Here is an 18,260-nt window from a genome sequence, read left to right as displayed (position 1 = left end):
GTAACAACACCCTATATTATTAGTATTGGTATTGCACTAAACGAAGTCTATATTACTATAGTCCGCGTCACCCGAATTGGCGTGTGGCATCAGCCAATACGCTCGCAGTGTGCTGTTACTAAGCCTTCAGGGAGGAATCATTCATAATTGATTTTATTCGTATTTGTGGACAATTAAGAATGATTAGATTCCTCCCTGAAGGCTTAGTAACAGCACACTATGAGCTTATTGGCTGATGCCACACGCCAGTTTGGATGAAGCGGACTATAGGTAGTATGGGTCTTTTAATGGGCTATTAACCAAAAATGAAAAGCATGAGTGCAAAAAAAAAAAAAAAAAATGAAGATAAGAAGGTAAGTGTAACTTGACTATATAGCTTATATTGAAACACTTTCTTTGAATTTCAATTAAGCACGTTTTGTTTAATTTAATCATATACATTTTTACAAGTTCTTATCATCAGTAAGTGTTAAGGTCTCTCACAATGGTATTTTTTCACTTTTTTGGTAAGAAAGAAACACTGATTTTAACAGTTCAGTAAAGAATTTGAATGATTGACGAAGTTCCGCGTTCGTGGCCCTCTGTTCACATTTACAGCAAAATAATTCGTAGGTTAAGAATGAATTCTTTTAAATGCTGAGTCCATATTCTAAACGCTTTCTGAGTTCGAATTACTATAATAGCAGTTGCTTCCACTTTTAAATTTTTAAATTTTCAGTCTGTTGTTCGATTATATTATCGTACAATGATTTTCTTGTTTAAAAATCGCTGTTGCACTTTCAACTTTAATATTTGCTGGTAAGCCATCTAATTTTACATATAGTTTAGGAATGTATATACTATATACGAGGACGCAAACAGGAAGTCACATATTGTGTGACGTCGAAGTTGTACACTTCAAGCGGTTCATTCAAGTTATAAATCCTTAGTTGTGGTTTCTGTTAATGAAATATAATAGTGTTTCTTCTTTCTACCGACTGAAAAATTTACCATTATGTGAATTCGTGAATATAAGTATTCATTAAAGTCACTTCTTTGTTTAACGTCACACGATTATGCTTCCAGGCAAATGAAAACTAGATGGCTTACCAGCAAATGATAGTAGAATATTTGTGAATGTAAATTTAACACCTAAAAATAAGCAATTATTTTGGAAAGCTAGAACAGCTGCAAGAAATACACAGCATAAATACTGTTGGGTAAATGGCAATGGACAAATTTTAATTAGGAAAAACGAAAATAGCCAGGTTATGATTATTAAAACTGAAGAAGATGTACCAGGATTTCCAAATTCTATTCCAGTGTAATCTTGAAATATGTAGGCTATAATTTAAGATGGCAGTAGTTAAAAGTACGTTTGATATATATTACCAGAATGTGAATGGGTTAAAAACTAAAATTAACGAATTTTACCTAAGCTCTACCATGTTTAATTTTGATTGTGTTGCCATTACTGAATCATGGCTAAGACATGAAATATTTAATAATGAGTTGTTTGACGATAAATATTTGGTCTACAGAAAAGATCGTAACCTAGAGCGTAGTAATATGAAAGATGGAGGTGGTGTTCTCTTAGCTGTTCACAATAATTATATCTCTGAAAGAATAACAAAATTTGAATTGCCAGATAATGAGGATTTGTGGGTTAAAATTCAGTTATCAGATTTAACATGTATATATATTTGTGTAGTTTATTTCCCGCCACATAGTTCAGAAGAATTATATTTAAATTTTTTTCGAAATATTGAAAGATTTAATGAACTAACATTATCTCAAAATGTTTTTATTATAGGAGATTTGAATTTGGCGCTTTTAACAATTATTTGGATGGTAACTATTTTTTAAATTTGCCTAATTTGGAGAACAATGTCTTACATAAAGTAAATTTTTTAAATTTCTCACAAATCAATAAAGTAAGAAATCTAAACAATAGAATTTTAGATGTTGTATTTACTAATGTATTACACGTTGAAGTTCTTGAATCTGATATTCATTTTGTTCAACCAGATCGTCATCACCCATGTTTGAATATTAGTATTCCGTTTTATAAAAACTGTAAGACACGAAATGAAATGGAAGACGTAGTCTACAACTTTTGTAAGTGTGATTTCTTGAAACTTTATCAATTATTGAGATGTAAGAAATGGGATTCCTTATATGAGATTAAGGATATTGATAATTGTGTCGAGTTTTTCTATTCTGAATTATATGGAGTTTTAAATGAATGTACACCTAAAAATATCAAGAGGAAACGTTCATATCCAACCTGGTTTACTCCTGAAATAATAAAAATGTTAAGGAAGAAAGAACGTTATAGAAAGAAATTTAAAAAATCAAGACTTTACTCAGATTACATGCAATTTGTTGCACTAAGGACACAAGTAAAAAATAGTATTGAAATAGCTTTTCGTGATTATAACAACGCAATAGAAGAGCAAATTGTAAAGGAACCTAGGAAATTTTGGAACTATATTAATAAGAAAAAATCTTCAAACATAAATCAATTTGTACTTGAATATAACAAAGAAAAAATTGTTGACAATAAATTGAAATGCGAAGCTTTTGCTAAGCATTTTCAATCAGTATATAGTTCTGAAATACCTAATATTAAACTATCAGATATTTTTCTGAATGATGTTTCTTCGATTGTAGATACAATGTCACTGGATAGGATCACTGAAACAGAAGTAATCGAAGCTATTGACAAAATGAAAGGTAAAAGGTCAATTAGTAATGATGGTATACCATCTTACATTTTTAAAGGTTGTAAGGAATTTATTGTTAAGCCATTGACCTACATATTTAATCTGTCTATCACTCAGTGTTATTTTCCTGCAAAATTTAAAATATCAGCAATATGTCCAGTTCCAAAAATTAATCCTGTAAAATTAATACAAGACCATAGGCCGATAAGTTTGATTTCTTCTCCAGCTAAAATATTCGAATCAGTAATCTGTAAACACCTGTTTAATCACATCTCACGATATCTCTCTGATTCCCAATATGGTTTTAGACATAATAGATCAACAGTAACAAATTTGTTGAATATAAGTCAAGCAATTAGTGAAGCTCTTACCGTAAGGTCTCAAATTGATGTAGTGTATACAGATTTTAAGCGAGCCTTTGATTTGATTAATCACGAAATACTTCTTAAAAAGATTAAAGGATTTGGTATTTCAAATGAATTAATCCGACTATTTAAGTCATATTTAAGCAACAGAATCCAATATGTAACATATAATAATTGTAAATCTAAACAATATTCTGTATATTCTGGAGTACCACAAGGATCCAATTTAGGGCCTTTGCTATTTTTAATTATGATAAACGATTTACCTGAAGAGTTCCAATATTCTTCGTGTCTAATGTTTGCTGATGATACTAAATTATACAAACAAATTTCTACAAGAGATGATTGTGAAAAATTACAGAGAGATCTGGTGAGGTTGAGTGAATGGTGTCAAAGAAACAAATTTGAACTCAATATTTCAAAATGCAATGTTGTAACATTTTCAATCACAAAGAAACCTGTTATATTTAAATATATTATAGGGAATCAAGTACTGGAGAGGAAAGAAGTTGTCAGGGATCTGGGAGTATGGTTTGATGCAAATCTAAAGTTTACATATCATATGGATATCAAAACAAATGAGGCGTTTAAAATGCTTGGATTTATTAAACGATCGTGCTGTCATTTTAAAAACATAAAAACAATATTAACTTTATATAACTCTTTTGTAAGAACAAAATTAGAGTACGCTTCTATAATTTGGGAACCATATTACCAAAAACCAAAGCAACAAATAGAAAAGGTACAAAAGAAAATGTTAAAATATATTAGTTATAAAATAGATAATATACCAACTCGTTATGTATCTTACAATATACTTCTCAGGAGGTTTCAGCTTTTGTCACTGGAGGATAGAAGGTTTATTCAATGTGTATTGTACTTGAAAAAACTTATTGATAACCAAGAGGATAATATGTCTTTCTTAGGTAAATTACCATTCTATTGTCCTCGTCAAAACCTGAGATTCAGACAAATGTTTTATATGCCTGACAACAAAACAAATTTAGCAAAAAACTCTCCGTTGTATAGGATATGTGATAGAGGCAATAAAATACATTCTATGGGTCTGGACATATTTCAATTAAGATGCTCAATATTTAAACAAAAATGCCTCCAAATGTTACTTAATAAAGTGTAGATTGTTATTATATCTGGTACTTATTGACTGTACGTGAACAAAACAAGAGTAATGGTTAGTTGTTAGAATTACTTTACATGTAGCACATTCTGCACCATTATAAAATTAACAATTTGTGCTTTGTAATTGCCTTCGGGTGTTAAGTACAAATAAATTATTATTATTATTATTATTATTATTATTATTATTATTATTATGATGATAATGAACGACATGGTGGAATGAATCAGGTTTGAGGAAATGGTGAAATCACGAGAAAGGACACGTACATAGTGTTTATCCAATAAAAGGCCACTTCATGTGAGCTGTGATCAAACCAGAATCCCCTCGCTCTAGAAGTGAGCGCTCTACCATTGAGCCACGGATGATGATAAAGAAATCATCGAAACGTATAGGAATAAATTAATAAAACGGTTGCTTAAGTGACGTTGGAAGGTTCATCAGATTATTAAATATGCACTCTATCAACTCATGTAGTCTGTACATTATTCTTACAGGTGCTGCTGTATAGTTTTACTACTGCTGTTCATTGTGCCAATTCCAGTGCCGTTATAGTGACTGTTGCCGTACTGTGGACTTTACCTATATTGCACTGCATTGCTATTATGTAACACATTTAAGAAACAGGATGACGACACATACCACCATGGATCGTTACCATTTTAGATACAATCTGCCTATATGCAATATTGGTGCCGTTGTACTCTGAGAGCTGCTGCACAAGATTGCATCTAAAATGCTAACTATCATTAAACTAGTTTAATACTTGTGCATAGTTGTGTGTGTCAACATCCTTCCTTAACGGGATGATCTACCTTTTCTCGGCACAAAAATTTTTATATTGGACCTTATGGGGAGAACATGGCTATCGAATTTCCTCAGTTTCTAAGGAACTAGGTATCTCTAATGGGAAAGAAAAATTTTGCAGCATTCTACAGAAGTTTATTAACGGGTTGAAATACTTAAACTGTATATTTGTCTGCTAGTTTAGCAGAAATAAATTATTAAAAAATAAATAAATTAGTTTCTTTTTATACAAATTAAAATATGTCTAACTTTGGAACCAATTATGGTAGAAAGATCAACTTTTTTTTGTTTTATTCCTTGAGAAGAAACGGCTCGAATAGTTTTAATCACAACCATATCTGACACGCCAATTAAAAAATAGTATTTTAATATAAGTATTAAAGTCCACCTGTCAAGAAGTTTGGGGAGGGTAAGGCATCCGCACCCACCCTTTTCTTTTGTTTTCGACCTGAGAGATATGAAGGGAGGGTCTTCACAAATCTCTTTCAGCTATGTACACAGACCGTTTTCACAGCAGGTGTCAATGCGAATGTAAACATCCTGTCCTCACGTTCAATAGCCCAAGTTTGGCCACTTTCTCTCTCTCGCTCTCTCTCTCTTTTCTCTCTCTTCCGAGGAGGTGTTTCTACCCTCTAAGAAAATTATAGATATGTAGAGAAAATGGTAGAGAAAAACAATTATTTCTGATAGCCAGATGATAGACAAGCATTCTAAAATGCCTTCGAATTCCAAAAATGTATCGACCATAACTTTACCATCTGGTTATTTTCAGGAGGCAAAAGTTATATATTATTATTATTATTATTATTATTATTATTATTATTATTTGGAGTTAGAGTGCAAAGCCACGAAGATACAAATGGCTCCATTGGCTAAACATACACATAGCTGCCCCCATTCAGAACATCCCTTTGTGCGTTAGAAAACATGCTATAACAATGCGCCCCTCGAAAAAATCTAATTCAACTCTTATTGACTCCAGTAGCGCTTACTAATAGCGTAAATGCTATAAATCAGGCATTTGCAAGTAGGAACAGGGATTGGCCGAATCACAGAAATCTTACTGTCGTCACGGGCTGTAAAAGGTAATATATGACATTTTCACAAGAAATAATTATCGGACCTACCGTAGTCGGGTCAAGACTCCACTTAGGAACTAACAGGTGCGCTATCCAAAAATACGTGTTTCAGAATCCTAAGGTACTCACGCAACAATTTTTTATAGAGGGGCTTTAGCTACGGGCATATAATTTGAAGTATATGAACTACCTCTATAAAAATCATTGCGGAAGTATATCGCAGGATTCTGAAATTTCGAGTTGGTCTATACTTTTTGTCACGACTAGCTATATACCGTATACATGCTAGTCAGTGGCGGATCCAGGGGGCGATCGCCCCCTTCCCCAGATGAGGAAACTTTCTTATTTTATATATATAAATAAAACCCATCCCAGAGTTTGGAGCTCTTAAAAGTACCTCTAAGTAGCAGTATTACAACCCACTGCCCCCCAGAAGTCCGTCCTGGATCCGCCCCTGATGCTAGTTTAATACTCTACGTTGAAATGTATCATAACTCTGTCATTTGAAGGAAAAAAGGAAGGAGAGCTGTTGTGCAACATAACATGGTGTTGACATACTCAACCAAAACGACCAGAATGCTTCATTCGGGTAGGTTCAAGACGATTCTTAGTGCACGTACGGATACAACAGCTATAAATTCCTGGATATTGTAGAGAGTTGTCACAGGAAAACATAAGAGTAGAAGAACCTCTATTTTGAATTTGGTGGAGAAGATAATAGAGCAGAAACCTAGAGCTGCAAGTCCTTCAAGAAACTCAAGAATGTAAAAGAGAAGAGATCCTAAAAGAGGCGCTTGTTTAAATGAGAAACCTCAAACTAATTTCGTGATCAAAGGTTTGCAGTGCTATCCTAGAAATGTTGGATATTACAAGTGTCAATAGTTGAGTAATTGTGTTAGAATCATGTACAATAGTCTATTACAGAAAAAAAAGTCGATAGAACATATTCAAAGAATTCTTGAAATTTGTCAACATTATTTTTTAAGACGTAGCCTTCAATGTGAATGCATTACTAGAAAATAAAGATTATACGGGGGGACAGGCAAAAAGTTCCTGGAATATTATTGTAGCTATTTATTACCACGCGCAATAGTCTATTATAGAAAAAAGTCGATAGAACATATTCAAAGAATTCTTGAAATTTGTCAACATTATTTTCAAAGTCGTAGCCTTCAATGTGAATGCATTACTAGAAAATAAAGATTATACGGGGGACAGTCAAAAAGTTCCTGGAATATTATTGTAGCTATTTATTACCACGTACAATAGTCTATTACAGAAAAAAAGTCGATAGAACATATTCAAAGAATTCTTGTAATTTGTCAACATTATTTTCAAAGACGTAGCCTTCAATGTGAATGCATAACTAGAAAATAAAGATTATACGGGGGGACAGGCAAAAAGTTCCTGGAATATTATTGTAGCTATTTATTACCACGTACAATAGTCTATTACAAAAAAAAGTCGATAGAACATATTCAAAGAATTCTTGTAATTTGTCAACATTATTTTCAAAGACGTAGCCTTCAATGTGAATGCATTACTAGAAAATAAAGATTGTACGGGGGACAGTCAAAAAGTTCCTGGAGTATTATTGTAGCTATTTATTACCACGTACAATAGTCTATTATAGTCTGCATATATATATATATATGTTTGTATGTATGTATGTGTGTGTCGTGGATGAATAGTTACGCTCATCCCTTATAATCAAGGAGTCCCTTGTTTGATTCCCGATGGAGACACAAGTGGTTCGGATCCTACGTTAAGCTGTAGGTCCCACCCATAGGACGTCATCATTCTGAAAGTATGTTCTTTTCTGCGTATCCTGCTTCTTGTTTCAACTCTTTAGGATAAATCGAGACTAACTGACAGTGCGTAGTCTTAGCGAGGTAAGCGCGGAAAACGAAAAAGTCAAAGAAAACAGGGCTTTGCTCCCTTGTCCCCATATAACAATGCACAGTATGGACACCGTTCCAAATGGGTCTTACAGGAGCTATCATTGCAACATTTTTATATAAGACAATTGGTATGTGTCGTCTGTATGGTTGTCTGGGGACAAAAAAGGGCAAACATGTTTTTCAATAAATAAATAAATAAATAAATAAAAGAAAACGTGCATTTTTCAATTCCCATATCCTCTTCCTAAGAAGGCGCTTAGCGCAACGAGCCTAAACTTTAAATGCTTTGAAAGTTTGTTCTTTTTTGGGTATCCTACTTCTTGTTTCAACTCCCTAGGACAGTGATGATTTCAGGGGTGATTCTGGGGGAAAATTCTCCCAAGAGCTACGAAATTCACCCTCGGGTGCTTGAGATCTTCGCAGAAATTTCTGTGGAGCACGCAATTTTTAGTCGCTTTCTCCCTCTGTGCGTGGTGCCTCCGGAGGAAATAATCTGAAGTTAACACTGCTATAGGATAATTAGAGATTGGCTTACAGTCCTTTGTCTTAGCGAAGTAAGCACGAGAAACCAGAAATATCACAAAAAACAGGGCTTTTGCTCCGCTGTTCCCCCGTAAAAATGCGCGGTTTACACACAATACAGATTGGATCTAACAGGGCTATTTAGAGAACGTCTTATAGAGCATTTGGTGTGTAGTGTTGTCTGCGGACAAGGAGGCAAAACCATGTTTTTCATTAAAAAATGGAGTATTTTAAATTTCCCTCGCCCCCTCAGGAGACGCTTCTTCAATGAGACCGTATCCTGCCTCTTTCTCCCATTCTCTAGGCTCTAGGCCAATTAGGACTGACAGGCATTTGAATAAGTCCATTACTTGGTTGCCTAGTAATTAGCCATCATATTGGCTGCCATATTGGATTTAGACAAATGTTCTCTCATGTTATCATGTAAAATATGTCTTGTCGTGATGAAAGCTACCAGGAAAAGTAGGTTTCGCTTAGTCCTGAGGAAGGACGCTACATCCTAGAGTAATGCGTGCATATACGCATTTGTAACTTTGTACAGTTAATCGTTAGACAACAGTGTTGCCAGGTTGTAAGGTTCTAAGTGGCAATAAACAATGCCATATTTAAATTCATCGGCCTCAAAAACCTATACTTTGACACCAAAATTATCTTTCTAAGTGCCATGGTTCACGATCTCTCTCTTTATATATATACAGAGAGAGAGAGATTTACGTAGGGCGGCGGCCATATTGGAAAATGACGGCTACCAGGAAAACACCTCAAATTTGAAATATATTCCCAAGACATTATAAAAAAAACTTAGGGGACATTTTTTTTACGGACACCTATATATGGGGACCAGGACTTTACATTGTCGGAATCCTGTGGGGGCATCTCTCTCCCCCCTTCCCTTCGCCACTACTGTATGCTATAATATTTGTCCGGAAGGTGGAAAAATCCCAAAATAACAGCGTTTTCTGATATATACTGTTCTTCCCGCGCACTCTAGAATGCATCTTGATGAACTTCCAGAGGTAACGGGGAAGAGAGGATACTTCACACCACATCGTCCAGTCTTGATTTGATTTTAGTTTAGCGTCCCTTTCAGCAGCGAGGCTATATGAGACGTGGACCTACTGATTAACGTGGAATCCGAACCTCATGAGCTCCCGCCGGGAATCGAACCCGGGTCTCCCACGCCATAGGCGCGTACGCTAACCGCTTAGCCACGAAGGAGCTCACATCGTCCAGTCTCTTAGTATGGAACCATTGAGGGAGACAAACTCTATAAAGCTAACAGTATTTGGCAGCTGACAGGTAATCTCAGAAACTGGTCGAGAACCTGTTTCATTCAGACACCCACCCTCTTCCCCCTCCATTTCACCAACCCCTGCCCTTTCCGCGGCCAAGCTTAGAGTGGGGCGTGACTTACCCTCGTCAAACTTTGACAGGTGGACTTTAATACTTATATTAAAATACTATTTTTTAATTGGCGTATCAGATATGGTTGTGATTACAACTATTCGAGCCGTTTCTTCTCAAGGAATAAAACAAAAAAAAGTTGATCTTTCTACCATAATTGGTTCCAAAGTTAGACATATTTTAATTTGTATAAAAAGAAACTAATTTATTTATTTTTTAATAATTTATTTCTGCTAAACTAGCAGACAAATATACAATTTAAGTATTTCAACCCGTTAATAAACTTCTGTAGAATGCTGCAAAATTTTTCTTTCCCATTAGAGATACCTAGTTCCTTAGAAACTGAGGAAATTCGATAGCCATGTTCTCCCCATAAGGTCCAATATAAAAAATTTTGTGCCGAGAAAAGGTAGATCATCCCGTTAAGACATGTTACATAATAACAATCCCATGCAATATAAACCCGTCGAAAAAAAAAAACTCCGGACCTCATGCAATTTTGGCTGAGAAAATTATCTGGCTTGGTAGACAGCGTTGTTTGGTTTCGTCTTTATTGCTGGGAAGCGATCCAACAGTAAATATCAGAACCCACATATGCCTATGCGTAAATATTTCCGTCTTCAAAATTAAACAACACTGTCTACCAAGTCAGATAATTTTCTTAGCCAAAACTGCATTAAGTTCGTAGGTTTTTTCGGCGCGTATAACACTCACAGTATGGCAGCACTCACTATACCCGTATTGCTAAGACAACATAACAATATCGTTAGGGCAACTATACCAATATTGTTAGGGCAACAATAATAGTATGGCCATAACCATACCAGTATTGTTGCCTTAGCAATACTGGTATAGTTATTAACATGATATGCATAGTACAGACAGCCTAAAACTATAGCTGCGATAACAATACCACATTTCTTGGACAACAATATTTATGGTAAGTGCAGCACAACAATATAGTTTTACTAACAACGCAGATATTTATACTGACCATAAAGTATAGTCGTGAAAGCATCAGGACACGTCACACCAACTATTTTAGCACTTCGAGTATGGCTACAACAACTATACAAGTTGGTGTCACAACATATATTGTATGGTAGAGACAAACACAATACCTTTTTGGATAGTTCCGATGACCATATCATATAGTATTTCCAACTATATAGCAGCTGTATAGTTGCAAGTACAATAATTGGCATAGTTGTTAATATCATAAATATGTCCAGGACAACCATAATTATTGTTGACCCAGCTAATTTTTTTTAACAATATAATATTGTACTCCCAGTCATAATTCTTGCTGGCGCTATATTAACAATACTGTATAGTTACATTCAACCATAATTATGGTTGAATATAACAATACCGTTTTTAGAGTGCATTCCAAAGATTCTGGTGATTTAGTAGCGTCCTGAATTTTCATTTTTGAAATATGGCAACCCTATGTATGGATAATACTTATATTTGAATAAATGAAATCTGAGTTTTACGTCCAACGATTATGCCTTATGGGCTAAAGAAGGCGGTGATGAGAGAAATGAATGAAATGGTGGAATGAAGAGAATGGGAGGAAACGCACGCACACGGTGTTTGTCCACCACAAAGCTCACTTGGCACGAGCTGGAAGCGAACCAGGGACTCCACGCACCAGTGGTAAACGCTCTACCACCGAGGCATCGCGGCCAAATTTGAAGTAAAATATGCAACTTTATATTTAAAGTTTCAACGTACAGTATATAAAGTTGCAAACGGTCCTGGGCTCGATTCTTCGTAGGGACACTTACTCGATAAAGTGTAAAAGCTTTTTCAGGCCAGCCATCCGAGTGAGGTTTTCCCGGGTTTTTCTCATTCACACCAGGATGGTACCTGACATACAGGTCCCAGGCCGCCCAGTCCTTTCTTCCTTTCCTTTACTAGGATAATGTGCTCGCTGAAGGACGGCATCCGTCATACGTGATGGGCTAACATGGTCATTGATATCGATAGACCAGAAATTTATCATAACCTGACTGAAATAAGGTTGCATTATAGGCAATGAATCGTTATGAAACAAGTACTCGGAAAATTACGGTAATTGAACGCATAAAGCGTCATAAGTGAATACTTGAACAATAAAATCATTTATTTTAAGTTGGAAGATATTTAATTTCATTTAAGACATTTTAAACATTTACTTTATAAAACAAGAATTATGTATTGTATTGCTTTATTTTTATTATATTTCCTATTAATATTATTAGGTACTCCTCTGAACTTGTCCCCTTAACATTTAATTTAGATTGTACTTTTTATTGGCTGACTAGAAGATTTTTTTTGTAAATCTTCTAAATGTTAAGTGATTTGGTTACAATTTCCCGGATTTGGTATTTTATTGAACGCTTAGTTCATTTTTGTCACCACGTAGCTAACTAACTAACTAACTCTATGGACTATGGAACCCGGAGGTTCAATGCTCTTCAAAAGCCAGTGGAGGTCACAAAAGCTCTCCACTGACTTCTAACCTTAGCCAATTGCATCCAGTTTCTACTTGTATTCCAATCTCGGCGAGATCCATCCTAATATTGTCCTCCCATCTGCGCCTAGGTCTTCCTAATGGTCGTTTTTCGATTGGTTTTCCAGTCAAGACTTGGAAAGAGTTTCTACTTTCTTCCATTCTAGCTACATGACCCGCCCATCTAAGCCTCCTAGACTTGACTACCCTAACAATGTTGGGTAAACCATATAAGTTATGTAGTTCCTCGTTATGAAGTTTCCGCCATTCCCCATTCCCGTTCCTCTTGGGTCCGAATATTCGTCTCAGGATCTTGTTCTCAAATACTTTCAGTCTATGTTCTCCCCTCAAAGTCAGGGGCCATGTTTCGCAACCATACAGAACAACAGGCATGATTATCGTTTTGTATATTTTAAGCTTCAAATTCCTCGACAGAATTCGCGACGACAAGAGATTTTGAACGGAATAGTAACACGAATTCCCTGCTTTTAGTCGACATTTAATTTCTCCGTGAATATGATTTTCCTCCGTTAATATTGATCCTAGATATTTGAAACTATCCACTTTATCAAGAGTATTATTTAATATTTTAACACATCCATAAGTTGCTGTATTCCGGTCCCGGCGCACTTCCATGTATTTAGTTTTCTCTGCATTTACTTCTAAACTCATGTCCCTGCAAGCGTTTAATAAGATCTCTGCATTTCTTTCTATTGTTCTCCTATCACCCCCTATTAAATTATATCATCAGCATATGCCATAACCTGATGAATACCGTTCAACTGTAGGCCCTAGTTGCTATCTTTGATTATCCTTATAGCGTATTCCAGAACGAAGTTAAATAAGTCACCACGTAGCAAGAAAGTTAAAACTGAACTCCCACTAGTCTACAGTGACTAGCATGGGCACCCGGTTTACAGGGTTCCGAGGTCGATTTGCGGTGTGGGAAGCTTTGGGAAATTTTGAATGATTCTAGTGGTTGGGATTCCACTTTAAATTGTAGGTCTACGTATCATACAGGCTAGCTGCTGAAAAGAAACGCTCAACTTCAATAACTAACCAACCAAATTTAATGTTAACAGATATATTTCCAAATGGAATAAAGGATGGTTGAGGACACGACGGGGAGTTTAGCTTCTTATTGTAGCATCTTCAAGGAAACATCTTTCGTCGTTGGTACCAAAACTACAAACAATGTGTATTGTTAGCTTTATAATACATTTTTAATATAGGCCTAAATAATATTGAATTAGATTGCAAGTAGGCAATGGTGATTTCAGAATATTTGCTCCAGAATAACAATATTCTACTTAGGCCGGCATCCATTAAGTTCCAATTTTTTAACGCACAATGTTGCCAAGTCATGCATAATTCTAAAATCAAACATGGAATAAATTATTAATTTGTTTATACCAGTAATAAATCAATGTACAGTTACTGAAATAAAAATATTTTTTACTCATTAGTTAGACTGTATCTTATTAATGACACTGTAGATATGACACCATCTCAATCCATATCCAAATTTCCTTTACGTGTTTCAAATCTGGGATATTTTGTCCTAATTGCCTCAAATACATTCTTTTCCATGTTCATGTTAGCACGGTGCAATACTTTCACGTCTCTATCTAGTGAAACTAGAAATAGCTCTTTTGTCCTCATGTGATACACTTAAGATTTTCCTTCAATCTAATACTAACGCTTCTCTTGCAGTTAGTCATCACTATATAAGTCGCATCACATGAGCACAACAGCTCGTATTTGCCACTAAAAGTGCGTATACAATCGTTTGGTTTAAAGCCTTTTCCAGATCCTTCGGTAGTTTGAGGCTGAGTTTTAATTACGTCTTTTAACTTTTTTTCGAAGTTAAATCCAAAGTTTGGGAACATCGATCAAGACACTCATAGGGGGCTTTTTTTGTTGAGAGGCCTAATCACTGCGAAATTAAAATACAGCTAATTTTTCAGTGATTATGTGATACCTTCAAATAGATAAAATATAATCGAAATGTGGAACAAGAGCGCCCTAGACAATATTATTTTGCATGAGGTACCTTTATCACAAGTCATCTAGTAGCTTTCTGTTTGCAGCAATTTAGAAACTCGAAAATTAATGCCGATCTTCTAAATGACTAAAGCAGATAAGAGAATCGTGATGACGGTACCTCATGTAAAACAACATTGTCTAGGGTGCTCTTGTTCCACTTTCCGATTACTTTTTATCTATTTGAAGATATCACATAATTACTGTAAACTTAGTGATATTTTAATTTTGCCGTGACGAGGCATTTTAAGTCCTTAGACTGTTTAATCTCCTTTTTAATAAGGCTTTTGAACACCTTGTGAATACAATTGGATCATGTAATTGTCTATCCATAATAACAACTTAAGCCTGAAGAACCCGGTAGAAGGAATCCCGAGAAAAGATTTCGAAATATAGGTGAAGGTACTTTCATACACTCAATAAATAATTAAAACGATTTTTCTTACCTATTTGTACATGTTTCAATGGAGGATGGGTACAATCCGTGCACTATCCCATGATAAGAACTCCGAAGTTGAAGAACTCCCTTGCATATCTCCTACACCAAGGCGAACAAACTGATCGCATTCGCAGTCGCAAACACCTCTTTGTTTCTTTCCTTGTTTGTCGATGTTCTTTTCCATGTCTGAAGTGTGAAAATACATTTAGAATCGATCAAATTACACCATGGAAGTTAAGCAGCAAACTATTTTCTTAACCTTCCGGTAACTTTTTTCCACTCGTCCAGTCAGGAGGAATGTAGTCACACATTTGGAAGAGGGTATACCTAATCAACTGATAATAGTAAGAATTTTTTTATATGTGATCTGGTTATAGGAGTATGGTTATAATCAGAGAAGAGATCCTACATGCGCAGTGGTTCCCTGTCACATCAAAACTTTTTTTTTCTGAGATAACGTCTTCGAAGCTCTCGTCATCTATAAAACCGATCACCTGTACGGAACCTGAATCCGGGAGTGTCGCCTGAATCCTCGTTTAAACCTGGTGTTTTATTAGAATGTTTTAAACCAAAAAGGTAAATTTAAAAACAAAAATCCACGAATCGTGTGACATTCACAAAATTTCTCTCAGATGCAAAATTGAGTAGTGGTTCGGATGCTTAAGCAAACGGTTCCCAAGCTGGAAGACCGCTTTCCTGAGGAAAGGAGCATGAAGGGAGAGTAATAGGAGTGCAAGTTAACAGAAATAAACTACATTCTTAATTACAAATATTATGAATTGTGAAACAAACAGGCGTTAAATACCGTAAAAAAACACAGTAATATTGCGTGGCAATTGTGGTTTTATTATGAATAAAGCTTGTAAATAATAATAATACTGCACAATAAAATGGTGTGTAAAAATATTACTGGAAATAACTATACATTACTGAAATTCTTAATATTATTATTGAAGATTAGAGAATTAAATGTTTCATCTGAAATTGCAGGAGCCACTCCGCCTATTGATGATGCATTATTAGGCGCCTTTGACGTGGGAGACCCGGGTTCGGTTCCCGGTGGAGCTTATGTGGTTAGGATTCCACGTTAATCACTAGGTCCACGTCTCATATATCCTCGCTGCTAAAAGGGACGTTAAACTCGGTAAACAGGCAATGGAATATAATATGGCAATGTTTCAAACTCGCTACCTTATACGCCCCAGGTTAGTTAATATGCTTCAGTAATTAAGAGAAAACATAATTTTTCCGCAGAAACTTATAAAAGGGGAGTTGAATCCGAACCAAATGTTGTGAAACGGATTTTGGATGCTTTCCCATTTCATGGGGACATAAATATAATGGGATAGAATTATACAAGTAATGAAAGTATATCAGAATCTTATATCTTAGGTGTATAATAAGGCAGAAACACGAAATGGAAAGTGTGCTTTTTATTAGGTAACACTCCATAAGAAAGGCTTGAGCTGCAGTACTATGTGAATACAGTGTACAAAGTGATTATAGAAGTATCACATTGACATTAGTGATGGGTAAATTCCCGGGAATATATTTTTCGGGAATATTCCCGGGAAGATTCCCAAAATGGGAATTTATCCGGGAATTTATGTACAATCAGATAGGAAATTGCATTCTATTACTATATTATGATATGAAAGTTGAATTAATTTTTATATCACAGCGTATTATTACTGTTGTCCCCAGAGGACTCTTTAAAATGTATATTCTGAACGGTACTATGTTACTTTATTAACGCTTTATTATATTTAGAGAGTACGCATAATTGTATATTTATTATTACAATATGTTCTACCAATTAAATATGTGTGAAAAAATACATAGTAAGACCTAATACTTTTAAACCACTAAACAGTTTAAATTTATGTGTAAGTGGATTTGCTCAACTTGACTCTATTACTGATATTATAAACAGATTACATTTATAAATGTTATAAACCAATTAGATTGGGTAAATCCTAGAAGATACATATCTCACAAATTTATCAACATTTGCGCATACAGATTTATGTTCACAAAATTTTCAAGATAGGCCTACTTACTTATCTTTATACTTTAGCACGTAACATTGCCATACACGACCTTTCATTCTACCTATTTCTCGAATTTGCATACTTTAATTCACATGTAAAACAAGTCCGAGTACCTCTTCAGAAATTCGGGTCAGAGAGAGGAGACAGATCGACGTCTATTATTATTGGTGGTTCAGGGTTTATTAATAGTACTTCATCTCTATTTTTACATAATTCTAAATTACTTTACAAAATAGTTCCTTTTCATCATTTGTAAGTTAGTACTTTGCTAATTTTGGCTGTTCTTTAGCATTAAGGCCCAGCTTTTGCACCTACTTTTTTGCGATATTCTATTCCGATGCGGTTGTTTTATGGTTTCATACGTTAAATTACGTTACCAACATTAAATTCAGACAGCATTGCAGAGCGAGCGTTAGCGAGTGAAGGAGTGTTAGAGCCCCGCATGGCACGTTGTTTTATATCTTCGTTACCAACAATTCACTTTTCTCACATAAATCACTTCCACTTACCTTTCCGTTTTGTATAAATCCTCTACTGCCCTAAAAAAATGTGTTCGATACTTTTTTGACTACTTGAACATCGCTATCAACTCATTTCTTCCGTAAATCATCCTACTTGTTGCTAGTTTTGGGCCCCCAATACTAAACAATTACCTTACTTTTCAGTGCAAATGGAAATGGAACTTAAAAGCACATATTATTAGTTATATAAAGTACCGTCGAATAATTTTAAATTTTTTAACCCCCAAAATCTTTAAAACCTAGAAGTAAATCATAATATATTAAAATAAAGTAATTAGTTATATGATTCTTATAATTTGGAACATAAAGTAGAGAAACAGAAATAAATTCCTTCCCGGGAATTTATAGGCCAGGGAAAGAACCCGGGAATATTCCCAATTTTAAATTCCTTCCCACCGGGAATATTCCCACTGCCCATCACTAATTGACATGTGTTTTATGCCATATCAACCATCGCTGACGCGCCTGACCCCACTCAGGTTTTCCTGCTGCACTTCTGCCCTGATTCGGTTAGATAGCATTCTTGATTTTTATACGTCACCTAGCACAAGTTGGTTAGTGTTTTATGCACTGTAGTTTTCGTGCCATATGTTCACATGTTATTTATACTCATGACTTCATCACAGTTACAAATAACGAACCGTAATCACTAACAAGTGATTTGGGGAGAAACTAAATAATTCCCAATGTTAGTAGCATAGGTTATTTTGGGTACATACAAATTACACACCAGTAGAATCACAGTATTTACAGACAATTGTTTCACGCGTCAGGAAATCTTAACGAAG

The sequence above is a fragment of the Thermobia domestica genome, chromosome 3 (genome assembly GCF_964235325.1).
Source record: "Thermobia domestica chromosome 3, izTheDome1.hap1.1, whole genome shotgun sequence".
In the NCBI taxonomy this organism is placed as follows: domain Eukaryota; kingdom Metazoa; phylum Arthropoda; class Insecta; order Zygentoma; family Lepismatidae; genus Thermobia; species Thermobia domestica.
The sequence above is the reverse complement of the archived record's forward strand: the minus strand, read 5'-3'. Positions refer to the sequence as shown.